This window comes from Periplaneta americana, chromosome 2, assembly GCF_040183065.1.
Source record: "Periplaneta americana isolate PAMFEO1 chromosome 2, P.americana_PAMFEO1_priV1, whole genome shotgun sequence".
NCBI lineage: Eukaryota > Metazoa > Arthropoda > Insecta > Blattodea > Blattidae > Periplaneta > Periplaneta americana.
The window spans coordinates 30,139,928-30,154,226 of NC_091118.1; the positions used below are offsets into that span (position 1 = coordinate 30,139,928).

The 14,299-nt window shown below is 37.3% G+C and overlaps 2 long non-coding RNA genes across 2 annotated transcripts in view; one reads left to right on the top strand and one right to left on the bottom strand.

Moving 5' to 3' along the window:
• Positions 1-14,299, top strand: part of LOC138691732 (uncharacterized) — a 209,704-nt gene that overhangs the window by 43,376 nt on the left and 152,029 nt on the right. The window lies entirely within an intron of this gene.
• Positions 830-13,870, bottom strand: LOC138691672 (uncharacterized). The gene is made up of 3 exons (XR_011329938.1): positions 11,105-13,870; positions 8,851-9,100; positions 830-4,925 (listed from the first exon to the last, which is right to left on the bottom strand). It is a non-coding gene; the product is annotated as an uncharacterized lncRNA (long non-coding RNA).

Genomic DNA, 14,299 nt, shown 5'->3' on the forward strand with positions numbered 1-14,299 from the left:
AATGTAATAAGTTTTTATGAAAATTATACTTTATAAGTAACCGTATAATTTAAAGACTATTTTTAAATACATGACTATGAATTATGTTAAAAAAATAATATAATAGCAACAACCTAGATTGAGAAAGCATTATACAAAATCTGAAATTCTTTACACAAAATTATTTTAGAAATAAATTGCCCAGTAAACATAAACTACAGCACAACACTTTCAATACAGTTCACAACACCTCTCTACACTTTCAGAGATTCAAAGAATTCTTTATAGAAGCTTGGAATGTGATTCGGTTTAATCAGATCTAGTAAATTTGCCTTTTTCCTCCCACTTATACCTATTTTTTTTTCATTATAAACTTGTGGCAATTCTGGAGGAGTCTCGGTTTTGGTTTTACTTCTTGAAGAACATTTTTTTAGTTATACTTCTTGAAATTCTTCGTCGAAATAGAATGTTTTGTAGAAAAATGACAACGGATGACTTTGATGCACTGTCAAAACCTTTACTTCGTTGATTTTCCTTGTGTTCCTGAAATAATTTGCGTTCTTGTAATTTGTTCCTAGATTCTTGATATTGAAAAAGTCCTTATGGGATATTTCTTTAGTTTTGTAGGTCCGTCCTGTTTTCTTTGCAGCTTTAACAATAGACACAAAATGATGTGGAGTGTAAATCGGATCACTTTTGGACACGCGTATCACCTTCGTCCTGAGTGTGTCCAGTTATCAAGAATTTATGGATAATGGATTTCAGATTTGGGAATTTGGATACAGTGAACATGTACAGATAGATCATGAACCTCAGAACAGAAGTCCTCAGCAATGATCAGTATAGAAAATTATGTTTATGTCTTCAGCCGACATTTTTTATTTTTCTTTCAAGAAGTTAAGTACACAGATACCTATTTCATTGTCACCTCTTTCTGCTTCTCCCACATGCCAAATGAAACAAGTGACATCAGTTGTTTTCAAGTCAAAAATGTTAAAAACATTCTATTTAGAATCTGCATCAGCATCATTTACACTAGCCTGCTTATTTTCTGTAAATAACAGGCAGATCATTATTCATGTTACATAGCCTATTTTAAACTTATTTCATTTACAGGGATATATTGAATATTATTGAAAAAACCTTCGAGTTGTGTTTGAGTAACCGGCTACCAGACATCATTTTCTAAAAATGTTTGTTTTGACAGCTTTAGAATTAGATAGGAACGTAATTGACTCATTTCCTTGTAAAAAAAATTACGAACCCTATTAAAAAATAGAGGTAAAACGTTATTATACTTTTCAAATAGACAGACATAACATTAAATAATTATTAAATTAAAAATAGTTTTAATCATAAATACCGTCACAATATTAAATGTAAGCTTATTGATGATAAGGAAAGTTAAATAAGTCTTTGTTACTTTTATAAAATAATGACACAACGCAGAATAAATCCTTGCCGCTGAAAAAAAATTGTTCAATGAAAAGACGCAACACAAATTATGTCACTCTTCATGAAAAGATTTAAACGTTTCAGTTTGAATGCTTCGCAACAACTAAAATTAAGCCTTTCTTGTTGTAATGATTTTGTTAGATTAAAACAATTTAATAAAGACACATCTGCCATCTGAGAGAAAAATAATGTAATCATGTATTTGTCGTTATTCACGATAAAAATATACTACTTTTGGAGTTCATTTTTGTAAGAATCTCAAAAATGAAAAATTTTGAGTTGTGCCTCTCTTATCGCAAATGAGCGATATATAAGTGTGCATACCATTCTAAAGTTTTACGACATAAGTTATAAGTGTACTATTATTTTTTATTCAATAGCTGTAACATTTAATTCTCTTGATAATCATGTCAAGCTAGTTTTATTTAATTTATAAAACCAATATATGGTATAGACGAAGTTAGGCCTAATGTTTTTAATTTAGTTCACTTTCAAAACAAAATCCACAGTTTGTGATTATGAGTATGCTCTTGATAAAGATTAACACTATACTTCAGAATACCGTGTAAGTACTTATGTAGCAAGACTGTACAAATTGAAAACAATTTAAAAACGTGTTTTTTTATTTATTGGTACAAGAGTAGATAAATAAGTGCATAAAAAAGACATCTTGCACAAATGATGAAATAACGACATATAGGTTATGTACTTACGAGGTATTATTCTGAAGTCGTTTCCAGATTAATTGTAAGAAAATTATTTTCCCGAAGTGTTTTAAAATAGAAGTTAGGCTAATTTAGGCCTGTAATTGTTCTTTCAGATGTCTGATTCAAACACTTATAGTGATAACAATATAGAATATATATCCAATGGCGATGAATTAGACTTGGTGGAATTATCTGAGGAAAGAGACAGGCCCTAAAATGAAACTTATTTTCAACATAATATTATCTCTAGGTACAATAACAGCGAATTTATTATTTCCGTGTAACCCGCCATGTAGCAGAGAATCTCTCTCAACAATTTGAAGTATCACAATATTTTAATTAGCCTAATTGATTCTGCTGTCATAAGTTCAAATACATATCTAGACGGCAGTGGTTCCAACCAGTTTGGGAATGCGTTCGTACAGCTCAAATCACGGATGGTTTGAAATTGGTTTTCAAACTGATCATGCGCATTAGGTGAAGTTGGGATAGTTTGCAAACAGTTCTCAAACCATCACAAATTTGCTGTATGAACAAACCTTTTGTAAAATTGAAACTGAAATCATTTCCACATTACATGTATCAATAATTGATCATACATAAATTTTGTATTTCATAAATACAGTACATAGCATAACTTTTAAAATTCTTCATAAAAATTCAATTACACAGCTTACACAATGGTGGGAATGCTTTACCTGCAGACTTACTAAAGGCTTTACCAACAACCAAAAATGTATTTAAAAATAAGCTTAAGGACTTTACTAATAGACGATAATTATACACAGTATTTAAATGGTGTAACTGATATTTTGTTATTGAAGTGTTCTATCAGTGATGAATTATGTTGTGTCAGTGAAGTGTGTCGAGTAAGTGAAACGTGTTCCTGTCAGTGAAGCTTTATAGTTTATAGTGGCAGTGCAAAGTATTTGAACAGTGAAATGTTTTTGAAGTGTTAGTGAAATCAGGATAGAATCAGTGAAATATGTCGTAGTTCCATTGCAGTGAGTGAGTTGACAGCGAAATGAGTGTAATGTTGAAAGGTACTTGTGCAGATATGAACATATCATACTCGTGGGTTTTAGTTCGAACATAGGTTTAAGGTACAAATTAGATTTACTTTAAATGTTATTTTAACTGATCGTGCTTCATTTAATTTAGGATGTTCCCTGTTATTATTATTATTATTATTATTATTATTAATTATTGTTAGTATTAATTATTAGTATAATTATTAATTCTATTTTTTATTAATTGTGTTTATTATTGTCTTTATTGAGTGTAATTAGTTACCACTGCCACTGGGTATGTACCCATTGCAGTGTGAATAAATACATATATACATACATTTCAATTAAATCAGTTTTCTGTTTACAGATATTTGATTAACTGAGGTTTTACTGTATTGCTTATAATGTATTCAGATAAAATAAAAAATGTTCAATGGTGCTGAACTTTGAATAATTATTTATTTACAATTCAATTAACAATATTGGCATTTATATTCAAAATAGGATTTTCCAGGTTTAAATAAGCCATAAACAATACAATGGCGGCCGGGTAGCTCAGTTGGTAGAGCAGCTGGCTACGGACTGGAAGGTCCGGGGTTCGATCCCAGGTGGTGACAGGATTTTTTCTCGTTGCCAAACTTTCAGAATGGCCCCGAAGTTCACTCAGCCTCCTATAAAATTGAGTACCGGGTCTTTCCTGGGGGTAAAAGGCGGTCAGAGCGTGGTGCCGACCACACCACCTCATTCTAGTGCCGAGGTCATGGAAAGCATGGGGCTCTACCTCTATGCCCCCCAAATGCCTTCATGGTATGTTACGGGGATACCTTTTTTTTTTTTTTTTATAAACAATACAATGGTTGATAATGCATAAATAAGTAAAAAAAGTCATGACATAATTTAGTATTAAGCAGAAGAATGAAAAATACTGAGAAATCATGATATAAGACTATTCTGGAAAGGAATGACATCTCTCTTTTGACAAAACTATGCAAATGCAAACAACTCTAATAACTACAGTATGGTACTATAGATCTATTTTCATATAAAATGTATTATTAAAAATATAATTTTTTTTCCCATACTCATTCTTAGATAGATCTGAATTTTTCAGCATTTTCAACTGATTCATGTTAACCTCCTATCTATATTTGAATCTTTAAAATCATTAGAATTGACTGATTTACCAGATTCTTTAATGTCAATTGCAAGAAAAAAGCAAATGCCATCTGTCAGAGCAAGAAGTACTTACTTACTTACTTGCTTTTAAGGAACCTGGAGGTTTATTGCCGCCCTCACATAAGTCCGCCATTGGTCCCTATCCTGAGCAAGATGAATCCAGTCTCTACCATCATATCCCACCTCCCTCAAATCCATTTTAATACTATCTTCCCATCTACGTCTCGGCCTCCCCAAAGGTCTTTTCCCCTCTGGCCTCCCAACTAACACTCTATATGCATTTCTGGATTCGCCCATATGTGCTACATGCCCGCAAGAAGTACTACTGAAAAATATTTCTTATAACAGTAATACAAGGATCCACCATTATTTGACTCGTATTCTTCCCAACAGCAACACCAATTGATGCCGAGAGCAGTATCACATTAGAGAATTCACTTGCAATATTCATCCAATTCCATTTCTTTCAGGAATTTCAACTGTTCTGGTTACATCCCATACTTTTTCACAATAATCTCGAACAATTTCCGGGACTACTGTTTCTTGTAGAAGGTATTGGTACTGTAGAGAAGCAAGCTTATTGATAATCACCTGATACCTGTGAAATTGAAATGAAAATATCTATATAAAAAAGATTAAAATTACAACAGAAAATGTGGTGTACTTTACTAAATAAATAATAAGAAAAAAGTTACAACTATAGCAGAAAATGTGGTGTACTGTGCTAAATAAACAACCATAAAAAAGTTACAACTATAGCAGAAAATGTGGTGTATTTTACTAAAAAAATTATAACTGCAACAGAAAATGTGGTGTACTGTGCTAAATAAATAACTATAAGAAAAAAATGTTATAACTACAACAGAAAATGTGGTGTACGTTACTAAATAAATAACTATAAGAAAAAAAATCACACAAACAGCGCACTCATTTGAGTGACTCTGTGGCCAGGCCTCACAGTATAAATGCACTGTTGGTGAATAATCTATGTAAAGGTTAATTTTTTGGTTGTATAGAATTATGTTATGAAGAAAAATTCGCTCCAGCGCCAGGGATCGAACCCAGGTCCTCGGTTCTATGCACCAAGGAAGAATACCAAAGGTGAGAGATTCGATCTGGTGCTGTGCGTAGCTCAGTGGTTAGAGCGCTTGGTGTGTAGAACTGAGGACCCGAATTCGATCTCCGATGCCGGAGAAAATTTTTCTCCATTAATAAATAACTAGGGGGAAAGGAACTGGCCATCCTACCTCATTATCTCCTGGCCTAGTTACCTCATGAGTGATGCCTTATTGGTGTTACTTATGAGCTTCAAACCTGTCTTCGGACAGTTGACTAAACAATAATAAATAACTACAAGATTTCTACACTAAGGAAAACTATTTCATACCTAATCATTTATTATATTTCTGTACAGAGGCAGAACTAGCAGAAAAATCTAAAAGACATTTTAGACGAGAACTAAGACATTAAGTGCGAATGCATAACTCAAGCATTCCAAGGAGATATGCTAACCCAGTTAACAAATGCTATTGAAACACTATTGGAAAGTGGAAGAAACCCAAAATCCAGAGCCATAACAAACAAATAATATTTATTTTAGAAACAAACACAATCAGGCCAAACTCCTAAGGAGAGGGCTAGAAAACATCTTCATTTCAATTAGATCTCACTCCTTGCTCCAACAAAACCATCCGAACTGTTTACTTGGTCTACTGAGTTAGCTCTATGGTAGTGTGTCTACCTCCAGACTAGCCAGCCCGGGTTCGATCCTTGGCGGGATTAGAAATTTTCATGTAAAATTTCTACCTCAGGACTAGGAGCGATGGCAGTGCACAACTACTAAATCACTAGATTGTGCACCAATATGCCTGGGTTAAATCCCAAATCTCTTCACAGTGCATATGAAGAGAAGGCATATGCCACCGTTGACAGTGATTTGTCCTTCGGACGGAGACGTTAAGCCTCGCGGCCCCTTTAGTGCTATTTGACAGAAATTAGGCTATGTGCCAGCAACAGGTTTCCCACTCTCCCTTCCTCATCGCTCATTCCATACACTACACTTACACATACATTCACCCTAGTACACGATATAACTCTTCACAGATACACATCATTAACACCATGGCCCGCCGAAGTGGTGTGCAACTAGAAAATGGGTCATAGTCCTGCCAACTATCCGCAATATGCAGAATCCGAATCACGTAAAGTGAAGTGGGTAGGCATTGGATGGATACATACATACATACATACATACATACCTATATGCATTGCATAAATATATGTTGTTGTTTCAATGCCTTGCATCTAGCAATGAAGCCATTAGCATTCGTTCTCTCCAATACTTCTGGGCTACAATGTCTTCTACAGATATATATGACAGTTTTAAAGATATAGTGGAAATTAAATGTCATTAGTGACATAAGTTATTACGTCATAAGGTGACGGTATTGTAATCGATAGACTGAGAGCAAGTTGGAGTTCTGTGGTATATCATAGCCATTTTGATATTTGAAAGTTCGTTTGTTCAGAGCTGGACATAGCGTGTGATTGACTGATTAATTGGTTTAGTTTGTCTCGTAATTTGAGGAGTGTGCTGAATGTTTCACTGTTCCTAGGCTCTGTGGAATTATTGCAACATAATGTGTGAAGGTTCCTGTAGTTTGTGGAGTGAAGTGTAAGGTAAAGATTTGCAAGTGATCTGAGAAATGAAATTATCCTTACTGATTTGTGTTGTTTGTGGAAAGAGGACAGCTACTACAAAAATTATATGGTTTGATTGTTAGATGTTTTTGTATTCAACAGAACACTGCATTGATTTATGTGTAGATGCATCATTTAGTGTACATTGGAAGTCGTGTGTTCTGAAGTTTCATTTAAATATTAATAAAGTTTGTTATTATGTCTGTGATTTTGAATTTTGTTTGTGGCTGATCAATTTCTCTTAATTTCTTGTGTAAAATGGATGGCCATGACTTTATGGTTGATGACGTGAACATTTTTGTACCCTATACGGTGGCCATATTGGAGTAATTTCATATTGTCGCCACTTTCGTAAAAAAATTTTATGAAAACCACAGAATTCTTTTTGTGTTTTCTTTTGTGATGTATGTTTTTTTATGTTATGGTATATGATGTTTGGAAATTTTGTTGATGCAGTGAATATTTGGAAGTTCAGGGGGCGTACCTCCATAAAATTTGGTAAATTTGTGTGTTTTATATCCCATAGGTTTCATAAAATTTATTATGAAAATGGCGACTATCCGTGCGTTTTTTTAAAGCGCTTCATGTATTTGCTGCAGCAAAATGAGGGTAGAAAAAAACGCAATTAGGTCAACTGACTGCAAAATGGTGGACAATTAATATTAGCTTCTATTACTGCAGTAATAAATGTAACCGTAAAAGAACCGAACATGTTAAATAGTTTCGACTTCCATGATAATGACATAGAATTGTTATTACTAGATGATTTTGACAATAATAAACATTTATATTATTTTACTGTACCGAAGTACATATGATATTTCCATGCAGATATTCTGCGTCATCATACGATGAAAGAGTAATGGAACGGAGAAAAATTCTCTCCGGCGCCGGGATTTGAACCCGGGTTTTCAGCTCTACGTGCTGATGCTTTATCCACTAAGTCACACCGGATACAACGCCGACGCCGGTTAGAATCGTCTCAGATTAAGCTCCTACTCTTGGGTTCCCTCTAGTGGCCGCCCTCTGCACTACGTCATAGATGTCTATGAACGCAGGACCGAAGTCCACACATGTGCTGAGGTGCACTCGATATGAGTGACTAGTTTAAGACTGCGCTTATTCCGCCGGATCCCGGCCAACTAGTCACTCATATCGAGTGCACCTCAGCACATGTGTGGACTTCGGTCCTGCGTTCATAGACATCTATGACGTAGTGCAGAGGGCGGCCACTAAAGGGAACCCAAGAGTTGGAGCTTAATCTGAGACGATTCTAACCGGCGTCGGAGTTGTATCCGGTGTGACTTAGTGGATAAAGCATCAGCACGTAGAGCTGAAAACCCGGGTTCAAATCCCGGCGCCGGAGAGAATTTTTCTCCGTTCCATTACTCTTTCATCGAATAATAAACATTGCAAAAGACCAAAACATGCATTCTGCCATGATGGATCGTGCAGCAAACTCGTAAAGCGAAGTTTTGATTTGCTGCACGGTTGCTACAGCGCTGCTGCAGCGACGGTGAAGCAAATGTAATAAAAGAACGGTCTTGCTGCAGCGCTTTACGTTTTGCTTTAAAAAAAAAAACGCATGGTATACTTAATCCAATGTGGCTGCCGTATTGATAAAACTATATTAATCAATGACGTCACAGTCCTTCCACTGTATCTTTAAAATTATCAAATATATAAACAAAATTTAAAGAACAATTTCCAGAGGTTTAGGGTATTATTTCAATTTCATACAACACTTTTATTTGTATTTTATTGAGTATTAATAGTTTTGGTCCTATTCATTACTTATAAGCATGGCAAAGCTCACCACTTACAGCTTCCAGGCACCAGTGTCAGGTGGCACTCCAATCACTAATTTTTCTCGAGTTCATGGAAATTTCCTCTTCTTCCTGCACCCTACTAGCTCCTACGAGGATTTTGGACTGCTCGTCCACCGTCCTATGATTGCAGAATTGGAGATCTTCAATAAGTGATTCCATTTAATTCTCCAAAAACTTCACGCGATGCCGGAGTTGGTAGTATGGATGAGGTTCTGCCATCCTGTACACCAGAGACAGTACCTGGCTGAACAATCACAATCGAAACTTGCAAGTAAAGGAATTAGCACAAACTGTCACATCACACACATATTAGAGATGAATTTCCCCACAAGCTATCTTGACACTCTCTTAGCTAGTAACTTGTTTAAAGCTCTATGAACAATAATGGTTATTAACACCAGGTATCTTGTATCTCATGTAATGTTCTAAATTATATAAACAGAATTCAAAGTCTTCCCCTACACAAGAACTAAATTAATCTTACGTCCACCATCAAGATCAGCATGTCTAACTACAAACCAGCGGTTCCAGGTTCAATTTCTGGCTGGGTAAATTTCCTCCGCCAATTCGAAGCAAATGCTGGCCAGTCTTCAGCAATCGTTATATACAAAATATGAATATTAAATATTTGACTAAACTAGCGCTAAGACAGTTCCCTTCCCAGTTTAAACACCTTGTATATATGAATCTGTGACAAGTTAGGTTTGCGCAAATCTAGTCTTTCAGGTGAAGCTTCCTGTAAAGCAGATTTGAATAATTTCAAGGGAAAAATTGTTCCGGGGCCGGGTATCGATCCCGGGACCTCTGGTTGAACGTACCAGTGCTCTCCCAACTGAGCTGGGCTCAGTTGGGAGAGCGCTGGTACGTTCAAACCACAATTCCAAGTCACACCGAGTTTGTGTGCACTCTAGTTGGGTCTCTGGCGTTTCGTCAGCCCACGTGAGTTGTGTGGATATAAAGGGAAAAGTTGAGACGGTGTCGGGTGGAGTTCCCAGATAGCTCAGTTGGGAGAGCACTGGTACGTTGAACCAGAGGACCCGGGATCGATACCCGGCCCCGGAACAATTTTTCCCTTGAAATTATTCAATTTAGGTTTGGTTATATATTATTTTAATGTACCGAAGTACATATGATATTTCCATGCAGATATTCTGCGTCATCACACGATGAAAGAGTAATGGAACGGAGAAAAATTCTCTCCGTTACTCTTTCATCGTGTGATGACTCAGAATATCTGCATGGAAATATCATATGTACTTCGGTACATTAAAATAATATATATATGATACGCGTAAATCATTGCGTGATTTAAGACGGCGCTTATTCCGTCGGATCCCGGCCAACTAGTCACTCATAACGAGTGCACCTCAGCACATATGTGGACTTCAGTCCTACGTTCATAGACATCTATGACGTAGTATAGAGGGCGGCTACTAGAGGGAACCCAAGAGTTGGAGCTTAATCTGAGACTATTCTGTCCGACGCCGGGGTGGTATCCAGTGTGGTTTAGTGGATAAAGCATCAGCACGTAGAGCTGAAAACCCGGGTTCAAATCCCGCACCGGAGAGAATTTTTCTCCGTTCCATTACTCTTTCATCGTGTGATGACTCAGAATATCTGCATGGAAATATCTTATGTACTTCGGTACATTAAAATAATATATATGATATGCGTAAATCACTTCGTGATTTAAGACGGCGCTTATTCCGTCGGATCCCGGCCAACTAGTCACTCATAACGAGTGCACCTCAGCACATATGTGGACTTCAGTCCTACGTTCATAGACATCTATGACGTAGTACAGAGGGCGGCCACTAGAGGGAACCCAAGAGTTGGAGCTTAATCTGAGACGATTCTGTCCGACGCCGGGGTAGTATCCGGTGTGGCTTAGTGGATAAAGCATCAGCACGTAGAGCTGAAAACCCGGGTTCAAATCCCGGTGCCGGAGAGAATTTTTCTCCGTTCCATTACTCTTTCATTGTAGGTTTGGTTAGTTTAGGCTTTTATTATGCCTTGCATATACAATCAACTGCATCTGGACAAAAAAAAATCTCTCATAAATTCAACCATTTTCACTTCCGAAATCATCGGAACTACTTAACGCTAGTTTAACCTAAATAATTTTTTTTTCACCAGTCATAGCCTAGATAAGCTGAGGTCTGTGGAGAGCCATATTGTCACTGTCAAGGCTACAGTATTTCATAACAATAGTTATAATAGTATTCGTGAAATGGATGTTTGAACTCACCAATTTAATGTTCAGGGGGATACTGCACAGCAGCCCTCTTGAAAAATTCACATATCCTGCGAGACCTGGGGAAGTTTGTCTTGAACATGAACTCGGCAAAATATCCCTGAAAATTTCGCTTTTTACGTCCAAACACTGGAATTGATTTTTTAAGGGCCAGCCACTTCCTTTTTATATTTTTCGTGTGCACAGTTACGTCACTGTCTGTCAGCAACCTCGCATTTTCCATCTGAATTTCGCCCTTCTCCGCAGTATCGAAAAACTCCACGGAGTGTTTCACACGAAGATGAAAAAAACTTTCTTTTCCCAGGGAACTACAGGCCTTCCAGCAATCGGAGACGATTGTAGTACCTGGGAAAATCCACTGTATGATTATGTTTACTAAAGTTTCTGTATCTATGTTCTCTACTGGTACCACAAAAAATTTTCTAGCGTTGGCGCGTTCCACTCCACCAAATATCCACCGACCCTCGATAAGTTCTCCGCTGTTGTATAGCTGGTAACCGAATTCATTCACATCTATTTCCACAATTGTACCTGGACCACCTATTTGCCGTCTGTTTTCATACGCCCAGCCCAAGCAAACTTCACGACAATATTGAGACCAGTCTACAGCTGTGGTGGCTGACATTTCTGCCTCTTCAATAAGTAGTCTGTGTCTAGGGTTCGGTAATAAGCACCATAATGCACAGAATTTCAAAATTTGGTCCACTGTTAGTTTAGTTTCCCCTACGAAAGTATTTCTCCTAGCTGTTCTCATGAAGTGACATCTTTTTCGTTTTCCATGACGCTTGTCACATCTAAAGTGCAGACCTGACGACCCTGCCTTAAATTTCAACTTACACCTGTTACCACACGACTGGCATTTTGTACTATCTCTTACGATTCCGTGAGACACAAGAAAATCTTTTGCAGAATCCAATGTGTGCACTGATTTCAGAAATGATATCATTGTGTTGTCACATCCAACACAAGCCATTCCTATTGATTCCTTTACTGTGCTTACATTAGCGGCAGTTTTTGTTGTTATAACATTGTAATTCCACTCAAATTCTAACCTAGAAAGGCACATTAAAGGGCGATGTTAACACAATGAAACTTGTGTACAGCTAACTCGCCCCAAATTCAGTCTTTTCACGCAAAGTCTTAAGCATCAAAACACCTCCACAAATTATTTTTTCTCTAATTTGTGCGATCTCACAACAATCGCTGAACAAACATAAAATACTACGTACTGAAACGAAATTAACAACAGATTTCATACACACGTACTAAACCAGCAGTGCAGCCAACATGATTCTAGGAAACCCGCTATGATGCGGTTAAGGAGTCACTAAATAATTGAAACATTAACAATGTAAACATATAATATTTTGCCGCTTTGAAGGTTACGAAAACTGCTGTATCCATATGTTGATAATACAAATTTAGTATATTTTACCCATGTTAAATTAGCATAGAAATACACATCTAGCGAGAAAACCGCTACATTTGCGACATTGTACACCAGTGACGATAAATCTTTATAACAAAATTTCCTGTTGACTACACTTTAAATTCCCTTACAGCAGAGTTGAACGTGGTTGAATTCTCAATCATGCTTAAACTAGCTTAATCGTGCTATACATCATTTTTGCACTTCGCTCAATCATGTTTAAACTTGCTTAAACATGCTGCATACCGTTTTATGTAGTCGTGAATACAAGTGTGCAGCATTCCTATATTAATCACACATGTTTAACCAAAACGTTTTCGCTTAAAACAGTTTTATTAGATAAGTGTGAGAGTTTACTCGAATCCACTTGCAATGCGGAAGGACAAAGTTTCTTTTAATGTGCAGATTTAAACCTTCTGCCATTTCTTTCTCCATCCTGTAGTCAGCTTTTCGAGTGCATCTCCCCCCCCCCACCGTATATGGTACCTACGAGGTTACGTCCATTTTTGGCTTTTCCCCTTCAAAATTTTCTAGAGCTCCTTCAGTGGAACAACGGAACCTGGAGTGAGACAAGTGGCCAACAGGCTTGGAGCTCACATATTCAGTTTCTCTCAGCCCCGAACTCCCTTTGCAAGGATGCGTTTTCGCGTACCTTTTAACCCTTAGAATTATCCCACTATCGCACGCAAATGTCTAACTCTTATTCAGGGGTTCGTATACCTGCATAATCGGGTAAATTCGTGTTTGGGTTCGTTAGCCGTGCGGTTTAAGGTACACAAGATATGTCTGCCCAGCATATTGTGCCTAAGATCGCAGGTTCGCGTCTCGGCCACTGCAGTCAATTGAGCCTGTGGTAAATGATGGGGAGGGCCCATGTAAAGCAATCGGTGTAATGGTACGCATGGAAGCTGACGGGGTTTCAGTTGACTGCAGTTGAAATGATTTTGCTCCTTCTTAAGAAGAAAAGTGAAAAGTATACCTGGAAATGTACAAAAACGTGCCCAGACATATTCAAACATTTTTTAACAAGAGCCAGAACAGGTTACATTGTCACAATTGTACCTACACCGATTTCACCTTTCTGATACTCTTACTTGTCTGTGGTGTAATAATTATGATGAAGATCTGGAACACAGTCTTCTATACTGTCCATCCATAAACCACAAAAGAAGTAAATTAAAATCGTCAGTACTGGTTGCAGAAGAACAACCCTGCAGTATACAGGGTGTTTAAAAATACGGGGCATAATTTCAGGTACATATTTCCCACATGTAGACAATCAAAATAGTTCATTACAACATGTGTCCGGAAATGCTTTATTTCCGAGTTATGGCCTTCACAACATTGAAATTCACCGCAACGTTTTTCTTTCCGCAGGTCATTGCCGTCAAAGGAGACATTAAGAGGGCACTCTGACAGTTCATTCCGAGGCGAAGGTTACATTCAGTGTTGTGTAGGAGTTAGACTGTGCGACATGTATTCAAATCAAGAGCTGGCAGAGATACACTTCATGTGCCTACGGTAAGGCGGACGGCAATGCTGCGCTGGCTCGTCATTTGTACCAGGAGAGGTACCCACAGCGACAATGTCCAGATCAGAAGACATTTCTACGTCTCCATTACCGTCTGTGCGAGTATGGAAAATTTAACTCTCCTGGTTTGGGAAGGGGACGACCAAGATCTACAACTCCAGAAGTACAGGAGGAGATTCTGGAGGCTGTGAACATGACTCCTTCTATCAGCACACAAAGGGTAGCGTTG